We start from the raw sequence: 17,924 nt of genomic DNA on the forward strand, positions 1-17,924 counted from the left end.
ATTTTGCTGATGTTTTTTTTACTTTGAGTAAAACTCTTCCCACAGTGTGAGCAGTACTACAGCATTAGATGTAGTTTGAGATGAAGTCTAGGGCTTTTATTTAATGTGAATGAGCGATACGCAGTACTGCTTCTCTGGTGTGAATTTGTTCGTGTCTTTTCACAGAAAAGCTATTAGTAAAAGCCATGTCACACTCCGAGCAGTGATACGGCTTCTTTCCCGTGTGAATGAGCTTGTGTTTTTTCAAACTGCTTTGATGTGTAAAACCTTTCCTTTTCTCCGGTGTGAGTGCGCTGGTGTATTTTTAAAGGCGTTAAATCTGTGAAACGCACTGTTTGCAGGAGTACGGCTTCTCACCGGTGTGTTTTTCTTGGTAAAGCTCTTCTTACAGTGTGAGCACCGGTATGGCTTTTCTCGGTTGTGAATGAGCTGGTGTGTCCGGATTGTCCCCCCGCTGTGTAAAACTCTTTCCACATCGTAAGCACTGATAGGGCTTCTTACCCGTGTGGTAAGAAGCCCTATGCTTCCTTAAGGTACCCAGTTCTAAAAATCTCTTACCGCACTGCGCACAATAATGTGGTCTCTCTCCTGTATGAGTGAGCTGGTGCCTTTTAAAACTCCTTTGCTGTATAAAATTCTTGCCACACTGCGAACAATAATGAGGTTTCTCTCCAGAGTGAACGTGTTCATGCGTCTGGAGATCGGAACTGGTAGTAAAAGCCTTCTCGCACGCTGAGCAAGGATACGGTTTCAGTCCGATGTGAGCGAGTCGGTGATTCCTGAGACTTCTCTTATGGAAAACTCTTCCTGCACTGCTTGCACTGGTGCGGTTTTTCTCCCATGTGAATGCACTGGTGCCTTTTAAAACTACACCAGTGCTTCCAGCACTGTGAGCTGATACGGTTTCTCTCCTGTCTATTTGCCAGCAAGTGAACATTTTGTCCTCAAATTTTGACAAATTGTGATGTCTAGATGACTTGGTCAGAGCATCTCCAAAACTGCAGCTCTTGTGGGCTGTTCCAAGGAAGGAACAGTGGTGAACCGGCAACAGGGTCATGGGCGGCCGAGGCTCATTGATGCACAAAGGGAGCAAAGGCTTGTCTGTGTGGTCTGATCCAACAGACGAATTCCTGTAGCTTGAAGTTCATGCTTTTAATGTTTGACAAGTCATAACTGTTTTAGCAGTAAAAGGGGGACCAACACAATATTAGGCAGGAGGCCATAATGCTATGCCTGATCACTGTATCTCTTAATTGATTGCTCTGCAGGTGCAACATAAATAACTTTTTCAGCACTGTCGAATTTTTTCCTTATTAACAAAAGTTAGTAATAAATATATATCTATGTGATTTTTATATTATTATTATTTTATTATTTTTATGTGTTTATAAAACAGTGGCTTCTCTCCTGTGTGAATGTGTTCATGTGTTCTGAGTTTAGAAATGATAGAGTAGGGACAGGACTTCAATCATATGTGAGTAAATTGGTGATTTCTGACACTATGTTAAAAACGATGCATTGAGATACAAATGCTAACTTTAATCCGATGCACACTTTTTTTTTTAATATTGATGCATCACATCGTTAACTTTTATGCCGATGCACCGATGCACCGATGCAAATTGCTGAATCTTACCATTCCATATATTACTGTATTTATTTATCTAACGCACGTGGTCAGAATAACAACAGTTACACTTTTAGTTATGAAACTATTTGATACCATCTCGTATTTGTTTTATTATTATCATCATTAACATCATCAGTGGTGGGCCGTGAATTTTACACCCTGTGGTGTCCCACCTGAATTAATTCACCTCTTAACAGAGGTGGCAAAAGTACACACATCCATTACTTAAGTAGAAGTACAGATACTCATGTTTTAAAATACTCGGGTAAAAGTTGAAGTACTGCTTATACCTTTTTACTTTAGTGAAAGTAAAGAAGTCTTGGCTCTGACATGTACTTAAGTAAAAAGTAGTTATTACTTCTACCTGTTTTATTTGTTAACTGGACCTCACATCATATTAATATTTAACACAGACAGACAGACAGACAGACAGACAGACAGACAGACAGACAGACAGACAGATAGATAGATAGATAGATAGATAGATAGATAGATAGATAGATAGATAGATAGAACATTGTCATTGCATAGTACAGGTACACAGCAACGAAATGCAGTTTGGCATCTACCAGAAGTGCAAAAAGTAGCAATCGTGCAAATAGTACAGATAAATATGTATCATATGTACAGCATGTGATTATATTTAATTACTGTACATATGCTTACATATATAAGGCTATAACAGTGCAGAGACGTGTGGACATCATTAAGAGCCTTTGCTATGTTTCCACACGGACAGTTAATGAGGTGATACCGGAGAAATTGCACCGCTTCAAGTCAAGAAGATTTTATATATAATCATAGACATTTTACAGATTTGAATGATGTATTGTTTTTATCTGAACGATCAATAAAGACAGTAATTTATGTTCGTGTCGCCATTATGGGGAAAAAAACCCACAAAACGCCACCCAGAGGATGAATTGTGTGAATCATGGCGGATTTGGTGTTTGATTTGAGACTTTGTGCAAAAATAAAACTAAAGTTTACTGTTTAAAATAATTCGGTGGAGTTTATTTATGTATTGTATATCTAAGTAAAGAAGGGACGGCGTGAATAAGTGTATGTTTTGCTGGAGGTTTTAATTTCGCCTCTTTTATATTTAGTTATTTATTTATGTATTTATACTTTTTATAAAAATGGTAAAAACAGAAATGCGTGCTGAATTAATAGCGTGTTAATAACATCTAGTGCCGTTTACAATAATTTTAATTTTGACAGCCAAATATATATATATATTAATACACAACTAATTAAAAATGTTGTTACCTAATGAATGTGTCCAGGCTGAAGATCCACATATAGAACACAAGCAGAGAAAAGATGATGATGATCATGAATGTGTCTGTTCTCAGTCATGTTTACATCACTGACTCCCTCTGTCTCATCCACATGAACCCCAAACTTCTTACTGCCTTCTGCCTGCTGATTCTTATCTTCGTAAAGAGTGAGTGTCAGGTCGGTTGTTCGGCTGAAATCGGCGCGGAGTGAAAAGAAAAATTTGATATTTCCCCAAATCAATGAATTAAAACTAAAGTAACGAGCCGGTTTTGAAAATGTACGAAGTAAAAAGTACAGATATTCGTGTAAAAATGTAATGAGTAAAAGTAAAAAACAAATAGTGGAGTAAAGTACTGATACCAGAAAAATCTACTTAAGTACAGTAACGAAGTATTTGTACTCCGTTACTTCCCACCTCTGCCTCTTAATAGCATCATGATGCCACGTCTATAGAAACCATCAATATTATAGAGAAAGGCAGTATAACAGAGCGCTACATCACAGACATTACTAAAGCAAGAAACCAAATGAACACAACAAAGCAATTCTCTTTTCACTGCAGCCACAGCCACAGCACGCATACATCATCTCTAGTAGAAGTACCGATATTAACTTTATAAAATGAATGTGGGGTTTACCTGCATTTCTTTTGTGTATTTGTTTCAGTTCATTACGGTTTTCCGGGGGATTTAAAATCAAGACAAATTTGTTTTTGTGTACATTTTACAGGAAAGAAAACACCAAAGTATATTTTACTAGTGGATGTGAAATTAATATTTATGATAATTATTATTATTATTATTTGTCATGCAGTAGAAGAATGTGTTCAGATGTTTCTAGGTGATGACATTTGCTAAATTTCTATCTAAGTTGCTTATTGATGATGTGAAGGCATTTAATCCCATCTGAATCTTCAACAGATGCCTCACCTTTACCGCTCTTTCCAATAAAGGTTGCCAGATGTTATTTACTACTTTTCAGATGTTGCATCATTCTGTAGCACATCTCGGTTTTGCCTTTGAAATAGCTCTTTAATGAGCTAAAGAGTTTATGTCTAATGTTAACATCTAATGGGTGTTAATGGGTGTTAATGGGAGGGGGGATTCTTCCAATATAGCAGGATTTTCTCTGCTGACAGATTCTCCACCTTTTCCAGTTTCTTGTGTTGTATTTCGTTTGCTGTGCACTTTAACAAAGACTTTGGCTGACTTTTTGGCCTATTTGTTGATTTACTTATTTTTTTAAATTCTTAAATCTAACGTCAGAACGTCTAGACTCTAACTTCTTTTAAATACACAAGAGGACCAAGGCACAGAATAATTCAACATCACAGAACTTAATAGTCATTAACCAATTATCTTTACCCCATTTTTAATTGGAATGTTGTAAGTGGACACCTAGACTTATTTGCTCAATATAAAATATCCAAAGTAATCAATGACTGGTTGCATTTCTCCCTTTGGCTTGTCTATTTCCTGTCCATCCCAGGCAGGCTGTTGCCCCAAGTATTTTGCCAGCACACTTTCTGCCAAAGGTGATTTGAAAACTCCACAACATATTCTATGTACCCAAGTCTCCACCACATTTTCTTTCGGCTTCTCCCAATAGGGGTCGCCACAGCGGATCATCCGTATTCATGATCCGCATGTTTGATTTGGCACGTTTTTACGCTGGATGCCCTTCCTAACGCAACCCTCCCCAATTATCCGGGCTTGGGATCGGCACTAAGAGTGCACTGGCTTGTGTAACCCTAATGGCTGGGGTTGGTTCCCTGATTGGGAATTGAACCCGGGCCGCAGCAGTGAGAGCGCCGCATACTAACCACTAGACCACCAGGGAACTTAAGTCTCCACCTCCTTCATTTTTTCAAAACTGAATTTCCTTAAAAATGAATCATAAGCCATGCAATCATAGTTTAATGCCAATTTCAGAGATGTACAGCTAGACCTGCTCAAGATGATGACTAAATAGTCTCAGATCATTTGGGATATGTTTTTTTTTGTTGTTGTTTTTGAGAACCAAGTTATATGGTTCTCAAAAACAACAACAAAAAAAAACATATCCCAAATGATTTAGTAAAACTTAAGTTTTACTTTGCAGTGTATACCGCATTCCACTCTCTTGTCCACAAAGCCCTTTCATCTTCATGCAAACATCTTCCCTTATTCATTTCTACCTGATCAAATATATCATTAATGACATTAAATAATATTATACACACTGCCTTACAGTGTTCCACTTTTAATTTGATATGAGCTAGAATATGAATCTTCTTCTTCTTCTTCTTTTGGCTGCTCCCATTAGGGGTCGCCACAGCGGATCATCCGTCTCCATACCACCCTGTCCTCTACATCTGTCTCTTTCACACCAACTACCTGCATGTCTTCCCTCACCACATCCATGAACCTCCTCCTTGGCCTTCCTCTTTTTCTCCTACCTGGTGGCTCCATCTTCAGCATTCTTCTACCAATATAATTCATGTCCCTTCTCTGCACATGTCCAAACCATCTCAATCTCGCCTCCCTCACCTTGTCACCAAAACATCCTACATGTGCTGTCCCTCTAATAAACTCATTTCTAATCTTGTCCATCCTCGTCACTCCCAACGAAAACCTTAACATCTTCAGCTCTGCTACCTCCAGCTCTGCCTCCTGCCTTTTACTCAATGCCACTGTCTCTAATCCATACAACATCGCAGGTCTCACCACAGTCCAATAAACTTTCCCTTTCATTCTTGCAGATACCCTACTATCACAAATCACTCCTGTCACTCTTCTCCACCCACTCCACCCTGCCTGCACTCTTTTCTTTACTTCTCTAACACACTCTCCATTACTTTGCACTGTTGACCCCAGGTACCTGAACTCCTCCACCTTCTCCACCTCTTCTCCCTGCAACCGCATCACTCCACTGCCCTCCTCTCATTCACACACATGTACTCTGTCTTACTCCTACTGACTTTCATTCCCCTTCTCTCCAGCGCATATCTCCACCTCTCCAGGCTCTTCTCAACCTGCTCTCTACTCTCACCACAAATCACAATATCATCTGCAAACATCATAGTCCAGGGAGACTCCTGTCTGACCTGGTGCTCTTCCTCGGCATGAAACCATACTGTTGCTCACAGATGGTCACCTCTTCTCTCAGCCTGGCTTCCACTACTCTTTCCCATAACTTCATGGTGTGACTGATCAACTTAATTCCCCTGTAGTTACTGCAGGTCTGCACATCTCCCTTATGCTTAAAGATCGGTACCAGCACACTCCTTCTCCATTCCTCAGGCATCCTCTCCCCTTCCAGAATCCTGTTAAACAATCTGGTTAAAAACTCCACTGCCATCCTGAGCTAGAATATGAATAAAAAGCCAAAATACCCAATATTTCATGCCCCAAAATGTACTCTTACTAAACCTAAAGCCAACTAAAGCCAATTTTATTGTCATATTCCATCGTACCACACTGAGCAGTAATATCAGGGTGAATAAATTGGATAATTAAGTCAATTACAAGATATATAAATTATTTTTACTATTCTAAGCAAATTAATTGTGACCAATTAATTAATTGTGACCTCTTGTGTGAATTAGTTTTTTTTTTTTTTATTGCTTTATTTAATTTGTATGCCTATATACAAATTATATACATATACCAACTCCTTCCAAAGGTGTACAACCCAGATGAGAGCATGCACACACACACAACACACACACACACACACACACACACACACAAACTCATTTCACATTGCAATCTCATTACACCGATGCTTTTTATGTGAATGTTTCTTATTTATTTAAACAAATAAAAATGTGGATGTTCTTACTTAAATACTGCTACTAAAGACCTAAAACACGATTGTAAACTGTAATGTTTAACCAGAAGTTACTTAGAAAGTTACTTAACAATGATGTCACTTAACATTACAGAACCATATACAAATAATGTGTAATGTTATAATAAACATATATTACATTATATCGGATTAATATAATAAAAACTGATCTTGAGATGTACAGTCATTTCAATCATATTTAAAGTTAAAAGATTACAGTAGCATTTTTAGTCCGTAGCATTCGATCTTGTTTGTAGGATCGTCCAGACACTCACATGACCCTCACATGGCTTTTTATTGTCAATTACTGAAAGAGACATATACAAAAACTAAAGTACAAAATATTCCAAAAAAACCTGTGAAGGTATTTTAACATATGGCTCAGTTTCTGACGCAGACGTTTAATCAGACAGTTCTAAATGGTTCTAATGGTTTGTTTTTCATAAAAGGGAAACATTTGTAAATGACTGTAAATGAGCGTTCTTTGATATTACATCCAATCATTCAAACTCTTTATTATGAACACTTTCTTCACACACTGTAAGCAGTGACACAGTTTGTCCCTTGTGTCGATTCTTTAGGGTCTCTTTAAGTATCTATTATAAAAATCCTTCTAAATTATGAGGAGCAATGTGACTTCTTTTTTGAGTGAACACGGAGGTGTTGTTTTAGAGTATTCTGTCGTGCAAAACTCATTCCACACTGTGTACAGTAATGCAGCTTCTCTCCTGTGTGAAGGCGCTGGTGGAATTTGAGATTTTTCGGGTGGACAAAACTTTTACCACATTCTGAACATTGAACTGGTTTGTCCCCTGTGTGAATACGCATGTGGTCTTTGAGGCTAGTTCGGTGGGCGAAACTCTTCCCGCATTGTGTGCAATCATATGGTTTCTCCCCCGTGTGAACGCGCTGGTGGTTTATGAGAGTTGATTGGCGAGCAAAAGTCTTCCCGCACTCCATACAATAATATGGTTTCTGTCCCTTGTGAAGGATCTGATGTTCTTTTAAACCTGAAAGATGGGCAAAAGACTTCCCACACTGTGAGCAGTGATATGGTTTCTCTCCTGTGTGGATGTGCAGGTGGTCTTTTAGAGTGCTCTGGTGGGAAAAACTCGCCCCGCATTGTGAGCAGTGATATGGTTTTTCTCCTGTATGAGTCCGTTTGTGGTTGTTTAGAGTTTTCTTTATCCTAAAATTCTTCCCACATTGTGAGCAGTGATAAGGTTTATCTCCTGTGTGAATGCTCTTGTGTTCCTCTAGTGCTTGTCGTTTGGCAAAGCCTTTCCCACACTGTGAGCAGTAGTGGTTTTTCTCCTTGGCCATTTCTGCATACAGGTCTCTTAGAGAACTTAACTAGAAAACTGGAAAAGTAGAAAGAAAAAAACAGAATGTTAAAATCTTAGATTGTTTTGCCCCACAAATATGCATTTTAGGTGCCTGGTCATAATGTGTCTGACAATCGCACCTGGTCTTTAAATCCCTCAAACAAACATTTTAACACCATGACAACACTATGAGACTAATAGTCACTGTTGGACAGTAATGAAGTAAATGTAATGCGTTGCTGTACTTAAGTAGGTTTTTTTGCGCATCTGAATTTTACTGAAATATTTCCATTTGGGGAGACTTTTACTTCATTACGTACTTAGGTTTTACTCAACTACAAAATCAGTCGTTTATGAGTGGATTAAAAACGTAACTGGTCCAGCAAGCCACCAACCAGGGTAAAGCGCCTGATCTGTTTTGAACTTGTTTTGATTTGCGCTTGGTGGTATTTCAATATCACCATACAGTTCAGTCAGTTCATCAGCAAACAGAACATTTAGAGAGGATTAAATGATGGAGGAAACTCCTGACATGAACACCCATGGCCAGGATTTGCATGACTGTTAAAGTTGGAAAGAAGGTTTTGATCTCACAGTAATTTGAATAGATATTAATCACTGTTTGACTCATTAATATTATTATATTAATAGATCGGTGTGCTAAGAGTAATATCAGAGTCTTTTTACATAAACTGAGTTGATTAAGGAAGAGTCTTGCGACAAAAAATCATAAAATTAACATTATAGCTATAATAAATCATAGTACTTTAGATACTTAATACTTTTGTATTTTTACTCAAGTGGAAAGAGGAGCAATTTTGTTTGGAGTAATAATTTAATTTGTATACATTTCTCATATCACTGTTTCATTTATTTGTAGAAATCATTCAGTTTTTATTGTCTATAACTAAACACCATATACAACTATTTAATTATTTGTTTAATTCATTTCAATATATTGTTTTTTTAATTGCTGTTACATTTTTGTATTGTTTTTTATTTAGAGAAACATTATTTAAACATAGAAATAATGGAAACTTACCGAGCTTAAGTGAGCTGAGATCCTAAAAATCACAGGTTGTCCTCTGTTGTCTTCTCTTTAACTGACTGAATTATAATTACCAAGTGCCTTCTTTAAATACACCTGAGATTAAAGACACATGATAGTTCAATAGCAGAGCATTTCACATTCTTTTGCCAGCTATTAGCACCTCGTCGCCTGGTTCTGGGCCCATTATTGACCCATTTCATCAATTAAAGATATGTAAAGTAGTCTGTGACTGGTTAAAATATACCAACCCCAATTAAAAAAAAAAGCTGGGACATTGTCTAAAACAGAAATCAGCTATTTGCAAAATCCATATTTTATTTACAAAACATATGAAGTGTTTAAACTGAGGAAATGTAAAATTTTAAGGAAACAATAAGGTAATTTTGAATTTGATGGCTGCAACACGTCTCAAAAAAATTGGGACACGACCATGTTTACTACTGTGCAGCATCCCCTCTACTTTATTCAACAGTAATTACACATTTGGGAACCGAGGAGACCCGTTGCTAGAGCTTTGGGAGAGGAATGTTGTCCGATTCTTGTCTGATCCAGGATTTTAGCTGCTCAACAGTCCTGGGTCTTCTTTGTAGTATATTTTGTTTCAAAGTTCACCAAATGTTTTCAGTTGGTAAAAGGTCTGAACGTTTGTTGCATCCATGAAATTCAAAATGACCTTATTTCTTTCTTTAAAAGAAACGTTTCCTCAGTTTAAACATTGGGGTTCCCAAAGACCAAGTTATACCACAAATGACCATTTACCATATTTAAAAGTCTTCTTCTTCTTTCGGCTTCTCCCATTAGCGGGCGCCACAACGGATCATCCGTCTCCACATCCCCCTGTCCTCTACATCTGCCTCTGTCACAACAACTACCTGCATGTCTTCCTCACCACATCCATAAACCTCCTCCTTGGTCTTCCTCTTTTCCTCCCTCCTGGTGGCTCCATCCTCAGCATTCTCCTACCAATATTCCCCATGTCCCTCCTCTGCACATGTCCAAACCATCTCAATCTCGCCTCCCTCACCTTGTCTCCAAAACATCCTACATGCCCTGTCCCTGTAATAAACTCATTTCTAATCCTGTCCATCGTCGTCACTCCCAACGAAAACCTCAACATCTCCAGCTTTGCTACCTCCAGCTCCACTTCCTGTCTTTTACTTAATGCCACTGTCTCTAAACCATACAACATCTCAGGTCTCACCACCATATTTAAAAGTGTAGATTGCAATTTGGAATTGTGTTTATGAGGGAAAAAAATAAGCTTTCAAAATGTATTTTTTTTCATCTACAGAATCTTTTTATACTGGTATAGAAATTCTATACATTCGTGCATTAGTGAAATAACATTAATAATGCTATTATTGAATCACTAGATAGTTGACATTCTTTTTTCCAAAAACTGCTTCTTTAGGTTCTTCAGGCCAGATTCACAAAGAGACAAGATAAGTTTCCTAAACCAATCCACTACTAGTATTTGTGCTGAAGGTAGTTTTAAAGTCTGCAATTCCATTTTGGTAATTTAACTAATAGAGGCATGAATTGGCCAATCATCAGCCCTTAAACTAAATGAGTAGCATTTTCCCACATAAAAAAGGAGCCCAAAGGGAAGAGAAGATAAATGCCAAAACCCAAGTACTTCAAATATTACAGCAAAATATTAATTAGTTTAGTTTTTCCAATAGATTAAGTAGGAACTGTAAATATTGACCAAATATACATACTATGTTTTGTAAAATTGAGAAAAAAAAGGCAAGCATATAAACAAAAATAACCAAAATGAATCACTGTATACAAGCAGCATGCTATCGATGCTCAGGCAAACATACAGCTAACAAAAACAGATGTTACATACATATAGATGTACAGAAATAGATTTAACCACAGGACAACTGAAAACGTGCGTATAACATTACCATTGCAAAGAATGTATGATGTTTACTCTCCTTTTATTTCTTACATTAGTGTCTCATTAACCTTTAGAGAAGGCATTTAAACTTGTATTGTCTATATACACAGCCACAATAGAACATAAAAAACATATCAAATGTTTAAACAGAGGTTAGGGTTAGGGTTAGGGGTAACTTAAAATTAAACAGTTAAAGAAACATTTTGCAAATAATGAGGTTAATTGCCAACTGGACAGTACGATGATTGTGTATAAATCTTAGAGAGGCAGAGTCTCTCAAAAAGTAAAGATGGTCAGAGCTTCACCAGTCTGTAATCTTGTATAACAATTTCAGAATAATGTTCCTCAACAAAAACTTGCAAACCATCTGATAGTTTACAGCACATAATATCATCAAAAGTTTCAAAGAATCTGGAGAACTCTCCCTGCACAAGAGACAAGGGTGAAAATCACTAATGGAGGCCTATCATTTTTGGTCCCTCAGGTGGCACTCATTAACACCTCCAGAAATCCACTCATTGGGCTCATTAACACCTCCAGAAGTCATTGTCTGTGAACACAGTTTGCCATGTCAGCCACAAATGCAGGTTAAATCTCTATTATGCAAAGAAGAAGGTATGGGTGAACATGATCCAAAAACTCAACTATTTTTTGTGGGCCAAAGCTCATTTAAAATATATTAAGGCAAAGTGAAAAACATAAAAAAGTGGATTGTGGCATTTCTAGATTTTTTTTATGTGTTGCAGCTATTAAATTTAAAATGACCATATTTTTTCCTAAAATTGTGTATTTCCTCAGTTAAAACATTTGATATTTTTCTATGTTCTATTATGAATAAATATGGTTTTATGAGATTTAAGAATCATTGCATTCTGTTTTACTTAGCATTTTACACAGTATCCCAACTTTATCAAAATCGGGGTAATATTTATTTATTGTAAAAAAAAAATTACCATTTTAAAGTGAGCTCTTTTTGTGATCCAATCACGCAGTAACTTTTGTGAGTGCCTTCAACCCATCTTCTTCTTCTTCTTCTTCTTCTTTTGTGTTTTGTAGCAGTTAGCAAACCTGGTCTGGATTGTTGACTGGATTGTTGAGCTTTGCTGTTAAAGGAAAAACATATATTTAAAGGATTATATTGTGTTATGTTATGTTAATAGAACTCCTCTCACACTGTGAGCAGTGATATGGTTTCTCTCCTGTGTGGATGTGCAGGTGGTCTTTAGAGTGCTCTGGTGGGAAAAACTCGCCCGCATTGTGAGCAGTGATATGGTTTCTCTCCTGTGTGGATGTGCAGGTGGTCTTTAGAGTGCTCTGGTGGGAAAAACTCGCCCGCATTGTGAGCAGTGATAAGGTTTATCTCCTGTGTGAATGCTCTTGTGTTCCTCTAGTGCTTGTCGTTTGGCAAAGCCTTTCCCACACTGTGAGCAGTGATATGGTTTCTCTCCTGTGTGGATGTGCAGGTGGTCTTTAGAGTGCTCTGGTGGGAAAAACTCGCCCGCATTGTGAGCAGTGATATGGTTTCTCTCCTGTGTGGATGTGCAGGTGGTCTTTAGAGTGCTCTGGTGGGAAAAACTCGCCCGCATTGTGAGCAGTGATATGGTTTCTCTCCTGTGTGGATGTGCAGGTGGTCTTTAGAGTGCTCTGGTGGGAAAAACTCGCCCGCATTGTGAGCAGTGATATGGTTTTTCTCCTGTATGAGTCCGTTTGTGGTTGTTTAGAGTTTTCTTTATCCTAAAATTCTTCCCACATTGTGAGCAGTGATATGGTTTTTCTCCTGTATGAGTCCGTTTGTGGTTGTTTAGAGTTTTCTTTATCCTAAAATTCTTCCCACATTGTGAGCAGTGATATGGTTTTTCTCCTTGGCCATTTCTGCATACAGGTCTCTTAGAGAACTTAACTAGAAAACTGGAAAAGTAGAAAGAAAAAACAGAATGTTAAAATCTTAGATTGTTTTGCCCACAAATATGCATTTTAGGTGCCTGGTCATAATGTGTCTGACAATCGCACCTGGTCTTTAAATCCTCAAACAAACATTTTAACACCATGACAACACTATGAGACTAATAGTCACTGTTGGACAGTAATGAAGTAAATGTAATGCGTTGCTGTACTTAAGTAGGTTTTTTTGCGCATCTGAATTTTACTGAAATATTTCCATTTGGGGAGACTTTTACTTCATTACGTACTTAGGTTTTACTCAACTACAAAATCAGTCGTTTATGAGTGGATTAAAAACGTAACTGGTCCAGCAAGCCACCAACCAGGGTAAAGCGCCTGATCTGTTTTGAACTTGTTTTGATTTGCGCTTGGTGGTATTTCAATATCACCATACAGTTCAGTCAGTTCATCAGCAAACAGAACATTTAGAGAGGATTAAATGATGGAGGAAACTCCTGACATGAACACCCATGGCCAGGATTTGCATGACTGTTAAAGTTGGAAAGAAGGTTTTGATCTCACAGTAATTTGAATAGATATTAATCACTGTTTGACTCATTAATATTATTATATTAATAGATCGGTGTGCTAAGAGTAATATCAGAGTCTTTTTACATAAACTGAGTTGATTAAGGAAGAGTCTTGCGACAAAAAATCATAAAATTAACATTATAGCTATAATAAATCATAGTACTTTAGATACTTAATACTTTTGTATTTTTACTCAAGTGGAAAGAGGGAGCAATTTTGTTTGGAGTAATAATTTAATTTTGTATACATTTCTCATATCACTGTTTCATTTATTTGTAGAAATCATTCAGTTTTTATTGTCTATAACTAAACACCATATACAACTATTTAATTATTTGTTTAATTCATTTCAATATATTGTTTTTTTAATTGCTGTTACATTTTTGTATTGTTTTTTATTTAGAGAAACATTATTTAAACATAGAAATAATGGAAACTTACCGAGCTTAAGTGAGCTGAGATCCTAAAAATCACAGGTTGTCCTCTGTTGTCTTCTCTTTAACTGACTGAATTATAATTACCAAGTGCCTTCTTTAAATACACCTGAGATTAAAGACACATGATAGTTCAATAGCAGAGCATTTCACATTCTTTTGCCAGCTATTAGCACCTCGTCGCCTGGTTCTGGGCCCATTATTGACCCATTTCATCAATTAAAGATATGTAAAGTAGTCTGTGACTGGTTAAAATATACCAACCCCAATTAAAAAAAAAAGCTGGGACATTGTCTAAAACAGAAATCAGCTATTTGCAAAATCCATATTTTATTTACAAAACATATGAAGTGTTTAAACTGAGGAAATGTAAAATTTTAAGGAAACAATAAGGTAATTTTGAATTTGATGGCTGCAACACGTCTCAAAAAAATTGGGACACGACCATGTTTACTACTGTGCAGCATCCCCTCTACTTTATTCAACAGTAATTACACATTTGGGAACCGAGGAGACCAGTCGCTAGAGCTTTGGGAGAGGAATGTTGTCCGATTCTTGTCTGATCCAGGATTTTAGCTGCTCAACAGTCCTGGGTCTTCTTTGTAGTATATTTTGTTTCAAAGTTCACCAAATGTTTTCAGTTGGTAAAAGGTCTGAACGTTTGTTGCATCCATGAAATTCAAAATGACCTTATTTCTTTCTTTAAAAAGAAACGTTTCCTCAGTTTAAACATTGGGGTTCCCAAAGACCAAGTTATACCACAAATGACCATTTACCATATTTAAAAGTCTTCTTCTTCTTTCGGCTTCTCCCATTAGCGGGCGCCACAACGGATCATCCGTCTCCACATCCCCCTGTCCTCTACATCTGCCTCTGTCACAACAACTACCTGCATGTCTTCCCTCACCACATCCATAAACCTCCTCCTTGGTCTTCCTCTTTTCCTCCCTCCTGGTGGCTCCATCCTCAGCATTCTCCTACCAATATTCCCCATGTCCCTCCTCTGCACATGTCCAAACCATCTCAATCTCGCCTCCTTCACCTTGTCTCCAAAACATCCTACATGCCCTGTCCCTGTAATAAACGTATTTCTAATCCTGTCTATCGTCGTCACTCCCAACGAAAACCTCAACATCTCCAGCTCTGCTACCTCCAGCTCCACTTCCTGTCTTTTACTTAATGCCACTGTCTCTAAACCATACAACATCTCAGGTCTCACCACCATATTTAAAAGTGTAGATTGCAATTTGGAATTGTGTTTATGAGGGAAAAAAATAAGCTTTCAAAATGTATTTTTTTTCATCTACAGAATCTTTTTATACTGGTATAGAAATTCTATACATTCGGACATTAGTGAAATAACATTAATAATGCTATTATTGAATCACTAGATAGTTGACATTCTTTTTTCCAAAAACTGCTTCTTTAGGTTCTTCAGGCCAGATTCACAAAGAGACAAGATAAGTTTCCTAAACCAATCCACTACTAGTATTTGTGCTGAAGGTAGTTTTAAAGTCTGCAATTCCATTTGGTAATTTAACTAATAGAGGCATGAATTGGCCAATCATCAGCCCTTAAACTAAATGAGTAGCATTTTCCCACATAAAAAGGAGCCCAAAGGAAGAGAAGATAAATGCCAAAACCCAAGTACTTCAAATATTACAGCAAAATATTAATTAGTTTAGTTTTTCCAATAGATTAAGTAGGAACTGTAAATATTGACCAAATATACATACTATGTTTTGTAAAATTGAAAAAAAAAAGGCAAGCATATAAACAAAAATAACCAAAATGAATCACTGTATACAAGCAGCATGCTATCGATGCTCAGGCAAACATACAGCTAACAAAAACAGATGTTACATACATATAGATGTACAGAAATAGATTTAACCACAGGACAACTGAAAACGTGCGTATAACATTACCATTGCAAAGAATGTATGATGTTTACTCTCCTTTTATTTCTTACATTAGTGTCTCATTAACCTTTAGAGAAGGCATTTAAACTTGTATTGTCTATATACACAGCCACAATAGAACATAAAAAACATATCAAATGTTTAAACAGAGGGTTAGGGTTAGGGTTAGGGGTAACTTAAAATTAAACAGTTAAAGAAACATTTTGCAAATAATGAGGTTAATTGCCAACTGGACAGTACGATGATTGTGTATAAATCTTAGAGAGGCAGAGTCTCTCAAAAGTAAAGATGGTCAGAGCTTCACCAGTCTGTAATCTTGTATAACAATTTCAGAATAATGTTCCTCAACAAAACTTGCAAACCATCTGATAGTTTACAGCACATAATATCATCAAAAGTTTCAAAGAATCTGGAGAACTCTCCCTGCACAAGAGACAAGGGTGAAAATCACTAATGGAGGCCTATCATTTTTGGTCCCTCAGGTGGCACTCATTAACACCTCCAGAAATCCACTCATTGGGCTCATTAACACCTCCAGAAGTCATTGTCTGTGAACACAGTTTGCCATGTCAGCCACAAATGCAGGTTAAATCTCTATTATGCAAAGAAGAAGGTATGGGTGAACATGATCCAAAAACTCAACTATTTTTTGCGGGCCAAAGCTCATTTAAAATATATTAAGGCAAAGTGAAAAACATAAAAAAGTGGATTGTGGCATTTCTAGATTTTTTATGTGTTGCAGCTATTAAATTTAAAATGACCATATTTTTTCCTAAAATTGTGTATTTCCTCAGTTAAAACATTTGATATTTTTCTATGTTCTATTATGAATAAATATGGTTTTATGAGATTTAAGAATCATTGCATTCTGTTTTACTTAGCATTTTACACAGTATCCCAACTTTATCAAAATCGGGGTAATATTTATTTATTGTAAAAAAAAAATTACCATTTTAAAGTGAGCTCTTTTTGTGATCCAATCACGCAGTAACTTTTGTGAGTGCCTTCAACCCATCTTCTTCTTCTTCTTCTTCTTCTTTTGTGTTTTGTAGCAGTTAGCAAACCTGGTCTGGATTGTTGACTGGATTGTTGAGCTTTGCTGTTAAAGGAAAAACATATATTTAAAGGATTATATTGTGTTATGTTATGTTAATAGAACTCCTCTCACAGTATGAGCAGTGATATGGTTTCTCTCCTGTGTGATTGCGTTGGTTTTCCCACACAGCGGGGACATCTTTCAATTAAGCTTTATTAGTATAGTGCTTTTAACGATGGACATTGTCCCAAAGCAGTTTTACAAAAGAGGTTAAGAAGAGGTAATGAAGTTGTAATGTATAAGTTTAGTAGGTATAAGTTTGTTCCTTCTAAGTTTATCCATGCATATAACGGGCATAGAGGTACAATATATTAATTTCTATGTATCTCTAAATGCATCTCAACTGCTTCAGCCTGTATTGCTGACTTAGCAGATATTTAAAATAATTTGTATACCTTCTTAAAGCTTGCAAATGTACTATATTTATATCATTATGCAAAAGTGCCAATGCTAAACCACATATCACATTCACTATTCACACATTCACTACAATCTATTGCAGACCTTAAGTTTGCATAATATATGCTTTTCAGAAACTGGCATTCAGCATCCAAATCTATTCCTACCAGACCCCTGAAAACATTTATTCAGACCCCTGAAAACATTTATTCCTCTCTCATTTGATCTGTTATCCATTGGATATGCATTGCAAATATTTGTTACTCATTTTTGTTCTAACACTTGATCATCAACTTTAACTTGATAGATGGAGTTATTCTTCTCTGCTTTGTTTCTTTTAACATTAATATCCAACAAATAATTCATTTTCTCACATCAATATCATTGCTGAATATAGACTTCCAAGCTGAAAAATATGGCCAAAATCCAGCCTCAAGGCCATTGTTGCAAATGTAATGTTATATAGGTGCACATATTTGTTTCATATGTTATATAAATAAATAAATTAAAAAAAACGATGAAACTCCTGAAACAGGTGAACCTCTAGAAAATATTGCATTGCCTAAAATGTTTTAAC

At 36.7% G+C, this 17,924-nt stretch overlaps 2 pseudogenes; both read right to left on the minus strand.

Moving 5' to 3' along the window:
* Positions 1-554: 554 nt before the first annotated feature.
* Positions 555-12,108, minus strand: LOC124397217 (annotated as a pseudogene).
* Positions 12,109-12,246: 138 nt separating this feature from the next.
* LOC124397227 lies at positions 12,247-13,072 on the minus strand (annotated as a pseudogene).
* Positions 13,073-17,924: the final 4,852 nt, after the last annotated feature.

This window comes from Silurus meridionalis, chromosome 2 (genome assembly GCF_014805685.1).
Source record: "Silurus meridionalis isolate SWU-2019-XX chromosome 2, ASM1480568v1, whole genome shotgun sequence".
Classification (NCBI taxonomy): Eukaryota; Metazoa; Chordata; class Actinopteri; order Siluriformes; family Siluridae; genus Silurus; species Silurus meridionalis.